The following is a 15,186-nucleotide window of genomic DNA, read 5'->3' on the forward strand; positions in this document are numbered from 1 at the left end:
CATACACCTATTCTGAAAATTTCTTTCCCTTGTCTTTCCAGGGATCAAAATCTATTTATATTAACATAGTTAAAAACCGCTTCTGAGAAGCAAAAAATACAGAATTTTAACAACCTACAAGAATCGGTTTATGTGGTAACACATATAATTCGATCTTGTAAGAAAAATGCCACCTTATATATATATATATATATACTGTTTTTGACAAGAATCAGACTACATGTGCTTCCTTATCAACCGATTATTGCAAGGCAAATTTTATATGATTTTGGAAGGACAAAATCGGTCTTTATGGACATATTTATAATCCGATTGTCTAAGTTGACTTCAGAAAAACTAGCGGTTAATTCTTCACTTATATAAGAACAACCTTTTTCCCAAGCACATTTTACCCCAAACTTGCAACTTTTAACCACTCCTACTTTATCCACTACTCAAAATAGAGATCAGGAAGAAGATATGCAGCGCGTGAAATCGTTCATTTTCGTCTTCCACTCACATCCTGATGAACTATATTCGATGTTATATTATGAGCACATCACGAATCCAAAAATCCGTAGATGGAGAGACTTAGCATTTCGTTCTCATACATGAAAAGTGTAGTGGGAGAGTATGTTAGAGTTAGAAAAATGGTTATGACCATCATCCACAAGATCCTCTTAGTGAAAAAGTGAATAATCCGATTTTTTTATACCTATCTCATCGTTTAATGGTTGCACCCTAACGTGAAATTCATTGAATTTCAGCTGGAACGATTCAATAGCCTATGAAAAATATGTATTGGGGAAATAAAGTTCATTTACCACAAAAAATATATAGTGTTGTACCTTCGTGCTCGGAGGTTCATTGACGATGTGTTGATGTGCGAGATTCAAGAATTCACATATTAAATTATCCTGTGTAATGCGTTAATTTCCTAAACTATGTAATGTGTTGATTTCCATAAACTATAAATGAATGTTTAGTTTATGAAAGTATCGCATAATCGGTTTATATATGCATTTATAACCTCCGTTTCTGGCAATCGATCAATGTCGAAAGTAATACCAACCTATTTTGGGTTTTTCCAGGAATGAATAACGTCAACCCAGAATTGGTCTACGAGTGCGTGAACATTCGCTGAATCTGGGTTTATTTTTTTTTAATTTATTTTGATGCTTTTATGATGAATTAAGATTAGTTGGTTTCTAAGGTTAACAAGATTAAACATCAATTAGTCACCCTAATCAGCACTAGTTAATCAGGTGTAAATTAGCCATAAGTAAAATAGTTGGCTAAGGGATTTTCCATTTTACTTCAAAATAATTATTTTTTGTCTTGTAGCGATATGCATCAAATAATTTTGGTAAAGCACCCCTGCTTTGAGAAACCCACAAAAAAAAATTTACCCTGCTTTTTAAAACTTTGTTAAAGTACCCCGTTTTATTCAAAGGCATACTCCATCCAGTTAACTGCTAGGTTTTCCAATTAAAATTCATATTTACCCCTGAATTATATCTGTTATATGGGAATGTATATGATTCGACGATTCTGAAAGTGGTTTAATGATCCTAAACTGGGCTCGACGAACCTGAAAAATGTTGTAGAAGGTCTATTTTCCACCAACCAAAAACCCCAAAACACATGGAAATGATGAACCCTTTTTGGAAAATGATGTAACGAACCTGAAAGCGGTGTACCTATCTTGAACCGGTGTCGACGAACCTGAAAAATGATGTAGAAAATCAATGTGGCAATAAGTAAAGGATAAATATGTAAAGTAACCTAGTCTTAACTGACATTAGATGTAAAAACTAACTCTGAAGCACTTTAACAAATTTCAATATGTCGGGGAGATTTTTATTGTCTGTACCGAAAAAGGGGGTACTTATCAATTGTTTCTAATATGTATAGGCCCTAAATGAGTCATCTAAATCCAATAGAGGGGCATCTCTAATAAAGTAAAATAGGGCCACCAATTAGTAATTTTAAAAACCTCTAATCTAAACATTTTTTTAAGAAATATTTTGACTTTGGGTCCCAATTTTATGACCAGAGTTGCATTTGGGACCTAGAAAAATTCACTATTAGTGTCTGGGTCCCAGGACTACCTTTGACCGTCTTGACTGTTACAAAATCAAGTTAAATACAAAATTTACTAACTAAAACTTATATTTTGCTTTATTTACTAACTATACCATGTCAACTTATGATGTTTAGGTTAGAAACGTGTCGGAGACTGGAGCGATAATTGTGATTGAAAATGTCAGAGTTAACTTTTGATACAGGATAAATGACACCAATATGCAAAGCCGCTTGAACTGATTTCGCACTTAGGGGCCTTACAACTTCATCAATTGTTGATTCATTGATGATTTCTTATATACACATGTATGTACACCTCTCATCATCCTCCACGTGTATAGAAAGAGACACGTGGAAGGCATGTGAAACGACCATCAAAACATGATAGCCATCATTTCATCAGAAGATGCCATCGGTCAGCAGATCTGACGGTCAGGGACAGAGGACCACAGAGGTATGATGGCTCAGAGAAGCACCAGATAATACCCCTTGGGTATTAACGCACCCAATCCCGAGGAAGATCCCAAATCAACGGCCGAGAGGAAGTTTGGCTGACACAGATGTGACCAGACAAAGAGACACTTGTCTGACACGAGCAGACATCTATCTGCCCGCATTAAATACCAAAGAGATATACACGTGTCGATCATCTCGTGGAAGAAGCGAGGATAACCCTTCGTGGTCAAGCTCAGGCCGCGACATATACCGAAGACCTCTGCGTAATAGGCACAAAGCACAAGAAGATAAGATTACAACGGCACTTCAGAGATGGGACCCACGTTCTCTCCTAATAAATACCCCTCTCCAATAAGAGAGAAGGGGCAGACCATTTTGGAGAGCAATTAGATGAGAATATAAGAGAGATAAAAAGGAAGAGTAAGTAATCCACCTACTTCCGTAGACCCATGTATATTCTAAAGTCATCCGACTATCTTTGTAACCATTCAGTACATAGTGAAACACCAAACCCCGTGGACGTAGCCTTAGTGCCGAACCACGTAAATCTGTCTCATTTACATTCATGCATCTTACATTCCGCGTTAAACTTCATATGATTTATATTTATACTTGTTTCTTGATTTATTTCCTTACACGAACATTATTTATGATAATATTCGACTATACAATGACAAGCCCGAAGGCTTTGAGTCAATGAATCGATATAATCACCCCGTTACGCATACGATGTACAATTCTAGGATTAGGACGTATGCGAATATTGTTTGTGAACACTTGGATGGCCTCAACATAATTGTGTTCACAATTTGGTGCTAGAAACAGGGACTTTGTCCCGGTAAAAAATTTATCTTATCCTGTGATTTCACCTTAAAACGCGCATTATGGTTGTGCCCTTTTCTGGTTTCAGCGTGCTTTCAAAACCTTTTTTATTTTTGGGTTCATGTTCTTCATTTTCACAAACACCATTTCAAAGCAGACAAGCCCGCGGCTATCTATCACCGATTTGCACGTGAGGTGTTTTCTTCAACTAAGACTTAATAAACCAGATTCGTGAGTCCTCGTGACAGATCTGCCTTTTCAAGAGTTCTTTTTCAATAGTCTAAAAACAAGATTCATGATCGTTTATTAAAGGATTTGTATTTCAAAAACTAGACCCATGAAGTCTTTACATTTCTCTTCTATTAGGGCCCTTGGGAAACTCATTTCCTTCTATTCCAATAATCTTGCGGGTACGAATGGCGCTAACCCGATCCTCGTGGATATCTTTGGTTCTCCTTATTTATTTACCTATGCAGGAAAGGATTAAACATGGAGAAGATACTAGAGTCAGGAAAAACCAAAGCCTCATCAAAGGAGACACCAAGGGTTACCTCGGTCATGACCCGAAGCAAGCAGAAAGAAGACAAAGCTAAAACAACTGCTCAGAGGCAGGATGCTGCGGAAATCACTTCACCTATGAACACTAACTCCATTGCAGTCGAGGCTCTCAAAGCAGAAGCCACGAAGACTGTTGCGGCCCTCCAGGCTACAGAATCTAACAAAACTTGGGTCCTAAGCCAAATCCATCAACAAAAAGAAGGGGTAGAAGAATCTATGACGCATCAGCCCGCACATCCACCAATCTTCGGAATGCCGTCAACCAACGGTCAGAATCAAACCATACCATTGCTTTTAGTACCACGGGCGGAAGCTCAACCGAGGGGACCAAACTTGGAGATACCAACGATTGAAGCTGATCCTCGGCCACCCTTAATATACACTGTAGACGAATGGGGAACTGTGGCCGTAGGGGTACCAGCCGGAACTCCCAATCAGGGATCAAACCAATCCCACCGACTGATGGTAGAGCTCGAAGAATTGAAAAAGAGCCAGCAGGTCTACGCAGATGCCGTAGCTCTTCTGGCCAGGGAGAACCAAGACTTGAAAGATAAGATTTCCCAAAGCACGAAGACTAGCCAACAACTGGACGAAGCAAATTCTAAAGCACCAGAGCCCAATCGAAACCGAAGAGTCATCCTAGCAAATGATGCCAGGGGAAGCAGCGCATCCGATCTGGAATATGCCACCGAAGAGTTAGACTATTATGACAACGAAGATCGAAGAAAGAAACGCTCAACTGAGCATGAGAACGTGGGATATTACCGCGTAATGGAGGAGCTGCGTGATGAGATGATGACTGAGATCAAACAGTTAAAAGCCAGACAAGGCGGAGAAAGGCTTGAAGAGGTGATGAAAGAAGCTAACTCCACGCCCCTAACTCATCGCCTGGAAAATACCCCCATTCCGTTAAAGTGCCCTGTCCCAACTTTTGAATGCTACAACGGATCCAGTGATCCCGCGGCACATATCCGGTATTATAACCGTGTCTTAGCCCGATGGAGTCAGCACGACGCCGTCCTCTGTAGATATTTCCCATAAAGTCTGAAGGGATCGGCTTTGTCTTGGTTTGACAACCTTCCACCTGATTCCATCAACTCCTACGATCAACTCGCAGAGAAATTTCTAAGGACACACATGTACAACAAAGTTGTCAACACTGGAATGGATAAACTTTTTTCTCTGGCAATTGGCTACAAGGAAAACACGAGGGAATACACCAACAGATGGCACAAGATCTGCCAAGCCATAGGGAGTGTGGACCCAGTAGTAAGTATCAACTGCTACAAGTGGGGATTAGATCGAATGAGTCCAATATTTGTTGAGATTCATGGAAGCGTGCCTAAGACATAGGGAGATCTTCGAATAATTATTGAAAAGTACGCTCGTCTTGAAGAAATCCAGCGCGAGAACCCAAGGGCACACACGCAGAGGTCTCACCGTACCAATTCCGCAGAACAAACCAACGGGGCCAAAAGAAATAGCTCAGTGGAACGGCCTCACGAAGATAGGAAGGAACGAAGAGATGAACGATGAAAAGACGATCAAAAATTCGAAGATCAAGTTTACACGAAGCTCAATGCTATCTATGCTCGGATCTTGCGAGAGATTAAAGGAAGGGAAAATTTGGAGTGGCCGTGGTCTAAGGGAAAACATCCCCCAAGAACCGAGAAGTCTAAAGATTACTGTGAGTATCACTGCTTCAATGGACACCAGACCGAGAAATGCAAAAACCTCAAAATAATGATCCAAAAACTGATTGATGCTGGCGAACTCAAACATTACATACGAAAGGAGGTCGCCGAGGATAGATCCAAACGGACCAAGCAAGTCCAACTTCCATAGGAAAACCGCACAATCAACACCATCTCGTGTTCCGAAGCCGCGGGGCCCTCCCTTACAACGCAGATAGGAAAGAGGCTACGGAAGCAGTTCGAAGACCACTGCGAATTATATAAGATTGATAGCATAGAGGTGGACGAACACGAAGAGTGGGTGGACGCACCTATTATCTTCGATGCTGAAGATATCGAAGAAGATATGGAAGATCATAACGATCCCTTGGTCCTCACACTACCAGTGGCTGGATGTAACCTCAAAAAGATCCTCATAGACGAGGGAAGCTCAGTGAACGTTCTATTCTACGACGCATTCAAACGGATGAAGCTCCATGATGAACAGCTAATGACCTCTTATTACACCATCTACGGATTCAATGGAGCACCCACAAAGCCATTGGGAGACATCGTGTTGCAGGTTAACGCCGGACCCATGAAAGTAGAAACACGATTCAGCGTGGTTGACGCCCCATCCCCCTATAACGCCATTATTGGACGAAAGTGGTTACATAAACTCAAAGGAGTGGATGCAACTTACTACCAATATCTCGGATTCCCTACACCTGAGGGAGTGATGGAAATCAAGGGAGATCGGGTCTCTGCAAAATAGTGCCAGACCACTCAGGATCGTATCAACAACGAACAAGAAGAGCAACGAAAAACCCGAAGGATTAAAAATAAAGAAGCTGCGAAAGAAAAGGCCATAAATCTGTTCCTCAAGGAAACCACAGGGAGGGGTTTGACAAAAGATGATAATGTCCTAAACACAGAGACAGGTACTTCAGCAGCCAACGAAGGACAGAAACATACCAAATAGCAATCAAAGAACGACCCAGTCCTCGGGGACCCGAAGTTGGTGTTCACACCAGTAGAGCCCGTAAAAGAAATCAACATAGGAACGGAAGAAAACCCGAAGATGATCAAAGTAGGGACCATAATGGACTAAAGAAGAGAAGATTCCTTAACTAAATTACTTAAAGAATACGCGGATGTATTCTCCTGGAATCTAAGAGATATGCCGGGGATTGATCCGAAAATAATCCAACACGAGCTGCGCATCAAACCAGGCACGCCACCTTTCAGACAGAAAATAAGAAAAGTTGCACCGGAGTATCATAAGGCAGTGGAAAAAGAACTTCAGAAACTACTAGAAGCAGGGTTCATCAAGGAAGTCAAATACCCTACATGGATCTCCAACATGGTCGTCGTTCCTAAGAAAAATGGAGGGCTTAGGATATGCATCGACTTTACTAACCTCAACAAGGCATGTCCAAAGGACAGCTATCCCCTGCCAAGCATAAATCATCTGGTTGAAGCAGTGGAAGGATACGAAGAGATGTCATTCATGGATGGATATTCTGGTTACAACCAAGTAGCCCTGGAAGAATAAGATCAACTACACACAACATTCTACACCCCACATGGCCTTTATTGCTACACTAGAATGCCCTTTGGACTTCGAAACGCAGGGTCAACGTACCAAAGAATGGTCGATGCTATCTTCAGGCCATGGATTGGTAGTACCTTAGAAGTCTACGTTGATGACATGCTCGTCAAAAGTAAGCTGCGCAAAGATCACCACCAGGATCTGAGAGATATCTTCGAAGCAATGAGGAAACATCACATGAAAGTAAATCCAGAAAAATACACTTGTGGTGTCACCTCAGGGAAATTCCTCGGATATCTGGTAACAAAAAGGGGCATTGAGGTAGACCCAGCGAAGATTCAGGCCATAGTAGAAATGCCATCTCCGAAGAATTTAAAAGAAGTGCAGAATCTTAATGGGTCCATAGCAGCCTTGGGCAGATTTATTGCCCGATCCTCGGACAAATGCAAACAATTTTTCAATATTCTCAAAAAAGGGAGTAAGTTTGAATGGACCGCAGAATGCGAAGAAGCCTTCCAAAGAATCAAGGAACACCTGGCTTCAATTCCAATCCTGCAGAAGCCTGATCCTGATGAGGTTTTGGCATTATACATAGCAGTGACAGAAGACGCAGTTAGCGCAGTGTTGGTCAAAACCAATACGAAGATAGAACAGCCTATCTATTATGTCAGTAAGACCCTCAATTCTGCGGAAAGGAACTACACGAAGATCGAACAACTTATCCTGGCATTGGTGTGGGCTATTCAAAAGCTGAGAACCTATTTCCTAACTCACTTCATCTGCGTCCCATGCAAAGCACCACTGGAAGCAGTCCTCAAAAGCGCGGGAAAAGTAGGCAGAATAGCCAAGTGGAACACCCACCTGTAACAATTCAACATCATTCATGAAATTCAATATTCCCAAAAATCCCAAGTTTTGGCGGATTTCTTAGCAGACCTCCCCCTGGAAAACGACGAAGAGATTAAGGGAATACCAGAAGCCGATGAAGAAAGCAAGGATCCAATTGATGTCCTCAAACCCGCGAGTCAAAGACAATGGGAAGTCTTCGTCGATGGTTCCAAAAATAAGGAAGGGGCAGGAATAGGCATTGTCATCACCACCCCAACTGGAGAAAGGATCGTACAGGCACTCGGGTTAGAATTCAAAGAGCATACTAACAACATCGTCGAATACGAGGCAGTCGTACATGCCCTCTGCTTAATAATAGAGATGGGGGTAACCGATGTAAGACTGACAAGTAATTCGCAGCTTGTCATACGACAAATAGGGATCGAATACAATGTGTACGACGACACCCTCTCAGCTTACATGGCCTTGGTCCAAACATTGGCATCACAAATTCCGAACATCAAGTTCCGGCACTTATGCAGAAGGGATCTCAGGCACGCGGATGCCCTAGCATATATATCATCCATGCTGAAGGACAGGAGTATTGAAGCTATCAAAATCACAAGGGTATACGAACCCTCGATTGCAACACAATTTTCCTTTGCTACAAATCAAGATACAGTGGAAGAAAATATCGAAGATCAGGTGGGACAAGACATCCGTGACAATTTTGAGGAAGAAGATATCCTTTCAAGAGCAAATCAAGACGAAGATTTCAACAACGAAGATGATTGGAGAATGATGATCCATGCATTTCTCAAGGATGGAACCTTACCCGCAGATCACAAGCTAAGTAGGAAAATACTCTCCAAAGTAGGAAGATATGACCTTCGGGATGGAATCCTGTACAAGAAATCTTTCCTCGGACCGTTACTACGTTGCTTATCCAGGAAAGAGGGGCATCGAATTCTAAACGACATCCATTATGGTGACGCAGGAAATCATAGCGGCATGAGATCACTAGCCGACAAAGCAAAAATGCAAGGATATTACTGGCCCACAATGGTACAAAATGCCGCAAGAATGTCCCGACGATGTGAAGAATGTCAGCGTTTTGCCAAAAAGATACATGCACCAGCAACAACGTTGAATTCTGTGGATAGTCCATGGCTATTCGCAAAATGGGGCATAGATATCGTGGGGCCTTTCATCGAAGGATCAGGGAAAAGACGATTTTTGATAGTAGCCACGGACTACTTCAGTAAATGGGTGGAAGCCAAAGCCTTAGCCAGGATCAGAGACGTGGACGTATTTACTTTCATATTCCAAAACATTATTTGTAGGTTCGGCATACCAGCGGAAATCGTGTTTGATAATGGTAAACAATTACAGGGGAAAAACATAGACATGCTCTTCGACACTTTCCAAATAAGGAAAAACAAGTCCACCCCCATATACCCTCAAAGCAATGGACAAGCGGAAGCTACCAACAAGACCCTCGCCCTTATACTCAAAAAGCAATTAGACGAACACAAGGGGCGATGGTGTGAACAGCTACACAATGTATTATGGGCATACAGCAACACGAAGATCTGCCACTGGGGAATCCCCGTTTCTCCTCACTTATGGAGTTGAAGCAGTCATCCCAACAGAGATCCTCATGCCAACCACAAAGACCGAAGCATGGGAGAAAAATCTCACAACAGACATGATGTTAGAGATACTGGACGACCTGGAAGGAAGGAGGGAAGAAGCATTGCAGAAGATGGAAAATTATCAACGGAGACTAGCGAGGGAGTACAACAAAAAGGTAAAGCTTCGAAATTTTGTAGAGGGGCAGTATGTGCTAAGAACAATCCCGCAGTATCAACGAGAGAAGAAATGGGGAAAGTTAGCACCTATGTGGGGAGGACATTTTATAATACATGACATTGAGGGAAACGGTTCCTACTATCTTCGCAATCTGAAAGGCGAGGTCCTCCGGCACCCTTGGAATGCTAAATGGCTCAAGCCGTACTACCCATAGGAGCAGCGCAGCTTTGCATCTGCGTGGAGAATACCAGAAGAAGAAGGCAGCGTAACCGCTTTACATGTTTCTATCTCTGGACGAGGAGTAGCAGGCCTCAACCTATCAATCAAACAAGCTTTTTGGGAAAATCTTCAAGTAAATAAAATTTATTAACAATATTGGGGAAAGTAGTTAAGCTACAATCTCTCAGGGCTCCCTTATCAGTGTCTATGAGTGTAAGACCAGGGGGAAAGCACCCAGCAGAAAGAGATACCCAACCAATTTTAAGGCAGTGGGTCGACGGAATGGGTGCACGCAAACATTTTCAATTAAGCATTACATATCCTAGAACGCTGCCTCGGCCCCCACCGTTTGGGAATCCTCTGGCCCAGGATTCACCAGCGGGGTGACAGGTCTCAAGACGATCACGAAGGTATTTACCTACGGTGTCGCACTCAAACACTCTCAACTTTTTACAAAACCAGTTATTTCTAGTTTAACACTTCACAATACTTTAAAATAAAAAAGATGAATTGATAACACAGGTACGCCAAAAGGATGATCCATTACATAAAAAGTTGATTACAAGACTCGGCAAATAAGATAAAACTAGAAACACATCAAAAAATGATCCCAAATTATATAATCAACGAGGATCAACATTCTATGACTAATAAAAGAAATCTACTTGGACGATACAGCTCCATCAACGGGGTTGTCTATGCGAGATGAGGGTACACTACCACCGGAAGAGGGCCCAGAAGAACCAGGCAGAGGCGCGGGAAGAGGACGACGCGGATAGTTCTTGACAAGACCATGTTCGACTTTAAGGCCAAGTTTAATCTTATCCAGGACTTTGTTTGTCTCTTCAGACAACTGACATCGAGCCTTATAAGTGATAACAGCGGTCCGCTGATGGGCTTGAGACATCAATACAGATAGGCATTCCGCCTCTTTGGAGGCAATCTCCGCTGCTTCCTTACGAGACGCGGACAACCCTTTGAAATAATTGGTTTGTCCTTCCTGCTGCACTAAGGCAGATTGAGTCTTTTTAAGCTCATCATTTGCTGCGTGAAGCTGTCCCTCGAGTGCTGAAAACAAAAAAATACCAAGGGGTTAAAACGAATAAATAACATAATCACACTCGATAAAACGAGGTTATACCTTCGACATTAGCCGAAGCCTCCTCATACTCATTGACAACTGCGTCCCGAGCCTCATCAAGAAAGTCATATTCGGTGGATAGTTTCTTATAATCCGTTTGAAGGTTCGTAAGAGCAAATTGACTGGCGTCTAAATCTACCTGCTTCATCAAATCCAAGTGACGAAGATGGTTGACTTCATCATTCACCTCCCCCATCCTTTTATGAAGTCGATACACATTCATCTCAAGATCTCTTTCAGACTTCACTTGGCGATCAACATCCGCTCGAGACGCTGCTAGGGCTTTACTAAGTGCACCAACCTCGGCCCTAGCATTATCTCTTTCCTCGGAAAGACGCAGCATACTATCCCTGACCCCAGGGCCTAAGAAAGAACGAGCCTGTTGTAACTCTCCTTCTAAAAAGCGCACTCTAGCCTCTAAGTCCGAAGCATGTTCTCGAGCATCACGCAGGTTGTCATGCGTCCGTAGCAGCGTACCATTAAACAAACAACGGTCATGATTGTACTTATTTTGCATATCAACCATCAGTGTTCGCTTTTCACGCCACTCAGCTGTTAAGGCGTTATGCTCATCAGCACGAGCATTCCACTTTGCGGCTTCACTCTTCAACTTACCCACCAAATCTGCAATACGGGATTTCTGTCGTTCCCTTTCTTTCCGAAGCCATATCAACTCGGGGACTCCACCACTGAAGATAGGGTGGGGAGACTCAGACAGAACACCAAAATACAGATAGGGAATCACAAGGAGTGAAAAATCCGTAAAATACAAACCTGTGAAGGACGAGACACTTCTACGAGTCTGCTCCAATTCATCGCGGACTGTAGCAAGCTCTGAACGAAGACTCTCCTCAGCATTTCCCAGCTGTTCTTTTTCTTTCAGACGACCCCTCGGTTCATTTATTTCCGCCTCAGCCGCAGACAGTTCCTCTTCCCTATGACGAAGCTTGGCCTCCAACTTTAAAGACTTTGCTTTAAAGAACTGGTATAGAACATGGTTACAATGTTCGCTCCGCATCATCTACGTCACAAACAACAAACATTATTATACCAAAGGAAACATATATCACGAAGAACACAATGCGCGTATATCATAAAAAGAGTACAAGGATTTACCTCTAAAACACGCTGCTGGGGAAAACCATACTGGTACCCATCAGCTATGGCCATCATGTCAGCAACAAATGAGGGAGGGTCAACCACTAAATTAGCTTCCGAAGCTCTAAGATCCTTCTCCCACATCTCAGCAACGCGGGCTTCAGAAGACAGTTTCGTCATTCGATGAGTATAAGCGTCGGAATTCTTCTCACCAGTGACCACGGGGGCAGGGTTAGGGACGAACATCAGATTCTTCTTCTTTAGCCAAGAAAAAATGACATCTTCACCTTCAGGCATTAGCGAGAAAGGAAAATCCTCGGAAGGAGACTCAACCGCAGACTTCCCCTTGGCGGTTATCTCCTCACCCGCGCAAGTCTCGACATTACCACCCTCAGCGTGGCCACCTGCGTTCTCAGCTTGCCGATCAGTGGTACATTCTTTTCCAAGGTACCCAAGCACATCCCAATCATCATGTGGGGAAAGCAATGAGAAGTCCTCGACAAGACCCATGGAAGCAGTCACATCGAAGGATTCTCCCGCGGAATATATCCTACCGAAAGAGAATTCTGGGGAAATTACGGGCAAAGTACCCACACCAACAATGTCATCACCAACAGGGACAGATCCACTCCCACCAGTACCACCGACGGTAACATTACCCTCAGACTCACCATTACCACCCGCGGCAACTTCTTCGTCACCATCACCACCCGCGGCAACTTCTTCTTCAAGATCACCACCCGCGGCAACTTCAGCCTCACCATCACCACCCGCGGCAACCTCTTCTCCATTACCACCTTCGTCGTCAGGATAAGAAGTGTCGGTACGCTCTTCTGTGTTGTACATTTATTCATCCTCACCATACCCTTGGTTTACGGGACTCGTAACCTCCTCATAACCCTCAGCCTCACTGATAACCGCAATAGAAGATTGCTTGGGTCCAAGTTTCTTCTTCTTCGACACCTAAAAACCAGTATACATCCCACAAAAGCTCTTTTTTTTTTCCTCACTTCAAAAATGAAAATTATTTCAAGCAAGGAAAAAGGGGCAAAAAGATAGAGAATATAAGAAGAAACTATACCTTGGAAGCAACAGTACTATTTGATGGATGGATAGCACCTGAGCCCTGCTCCTCATCTCCATCAACGACATCAAGAGAATAAGGAAAATTCATGCCCGCGAAATTAGGACGCCAAGGACAGAAATCTCCATAACGAGCAGGAGGAGTTTCACGAGGCCTGCTATTTTCAGAAGGACGCCAACCACGTGGACCCGGAATCCATCCGTAAGCCCAAGGACCAACTACTTCAATAACATTAGCATGCCATTCATAATCATGGTCACGCTTAATCCTTTCACGAGCAGGAAAGAGTTTCCGTTTAGCAGATCCCTCAGTACCAGGAACATACTTCAGCTTGGAATCACTCACCTCACTCAAGAGACGAATTTCACCACGGGGAGCAGCAATATTACGAAGACTAACACTCCACGGCTTACGGTTTCTGCTGTTGACATAATCTCCAAAAGAACTGTTAAAGTTTTGAGGAGTGTACCACTCTCTCTCAGCAGGATTTGGAACATAGCAGGTCATCATAGTCTCTCCCTTGCTCCGCAGATAACATTCCTTCAGTGAACGAAGATAATTCCCAGATAAGTGTGACACGGAACGATTATGAGTGTTCGTAGAAGAGACTTCGCGACTAGCCAACACGTCATAATAAAAGGAGTCACCCGACTTATATAAGGGCAACATAAGAACCGCCTCAAAGGCTCCAACCGTAGTCAACAGATGAAACTCGTCAAACTGATAATTAGCAAGGAGCTCGTAGGTGATATCATCGTCAGGAGCATAGAAGCAAACCTCAAAAGCTTGGAGTTCATGTTTTTCCTTGAACATCTTAAGATCAATATGCTTGAAAGTGACCTTATTCTTACCAACTGAAATGTTGCGTATCACGGGGACAGTTTCTTCTTCGTCTGGGAATCAGAAGTAGGACCCAATTTCGAAGCTTCCCTTTTAGAAGGAAGATTTGTAGATGGATCAGCTCTCGATATAGTACCCTTGGAGTACTTCCCTTTGAAAGAAGCCGCGGGAGGAGGAGGCAGAGATTTCTGCGGAGGCACTGAAGGAGGAGCCACTGAACGAAGGGGCGGAGCTTCCACCACTTCATTACGAGGATGAGGAGCCCGCGCACTCCTAGAATCTTCACGAGGACAAGAAGGGGCACGGTTAACAACATACCTAGACCCGGAAGGACCCTTCTGCATATCCCCTTTTTTAGAAGGCATAATCTTCACACCGGAGGAAGAAGAAACCTTATGACCCCGAGGATCAGATTGCGAAGACTTGTGAGGACTTTCCCCAAGTGGAGATCTATCAGGACCTCTACGCGGAGGGGATCTTGGCGGACTAGACGGCGGATTTTGGTAAGGAACCCGCGGACGATCAGACATATCTACAAGGAAACACAAAAACAGTTTAGAGAAGAATACGAGGAGATCACTAAAGATCAAAAAACCCATAATTGAAGGTTCATCCGGATAAACATGAAAAAACCCTAAGAAACTAAAAAATACTCCATCCGACTCCAGGGATAATACTCATACACATACTCACAGACGCTGTAACAAAGAACAGGGGAAAGCATATATGCTTCGACATGTATGATCTTCATCACAAAACCAAGAGCACAGCAGCAGGAGACAATCGGATAAATATACAGAAAAAACAATGGTGAAGAACTGATAAGAAAATCCCATACCTGTATAAAAGAGGACGACAAACACTAACTGCAGTGGAAGAAAGGAGGATCGGAGATATCGACAGATACAGGGGCAGCAACGATCAAGAACGAAAGAAGCAGAAGAAAGAAACAGAAAAATTGAATGCTATATTCCTCACAAGGACGGTGATAGTAAATGACTAAAGAACAAGAACAAGAGAACAAGAAGAGAATGAACAC

Source organism: Papaver somniferum, chromosome 2, assembly GCF_003573695.1.
Source record: "Papaver somniferum cultivar HN1 chromosome 2, ASM357369v1, whole genome shotgun sequence".
Lineage (NCBI taxonomy): Eukaryota > Viridiplantae > Streptophyta > Magnoliopsida > Ranunculales > Papaveraceae > Papaver > Papaver somniferum.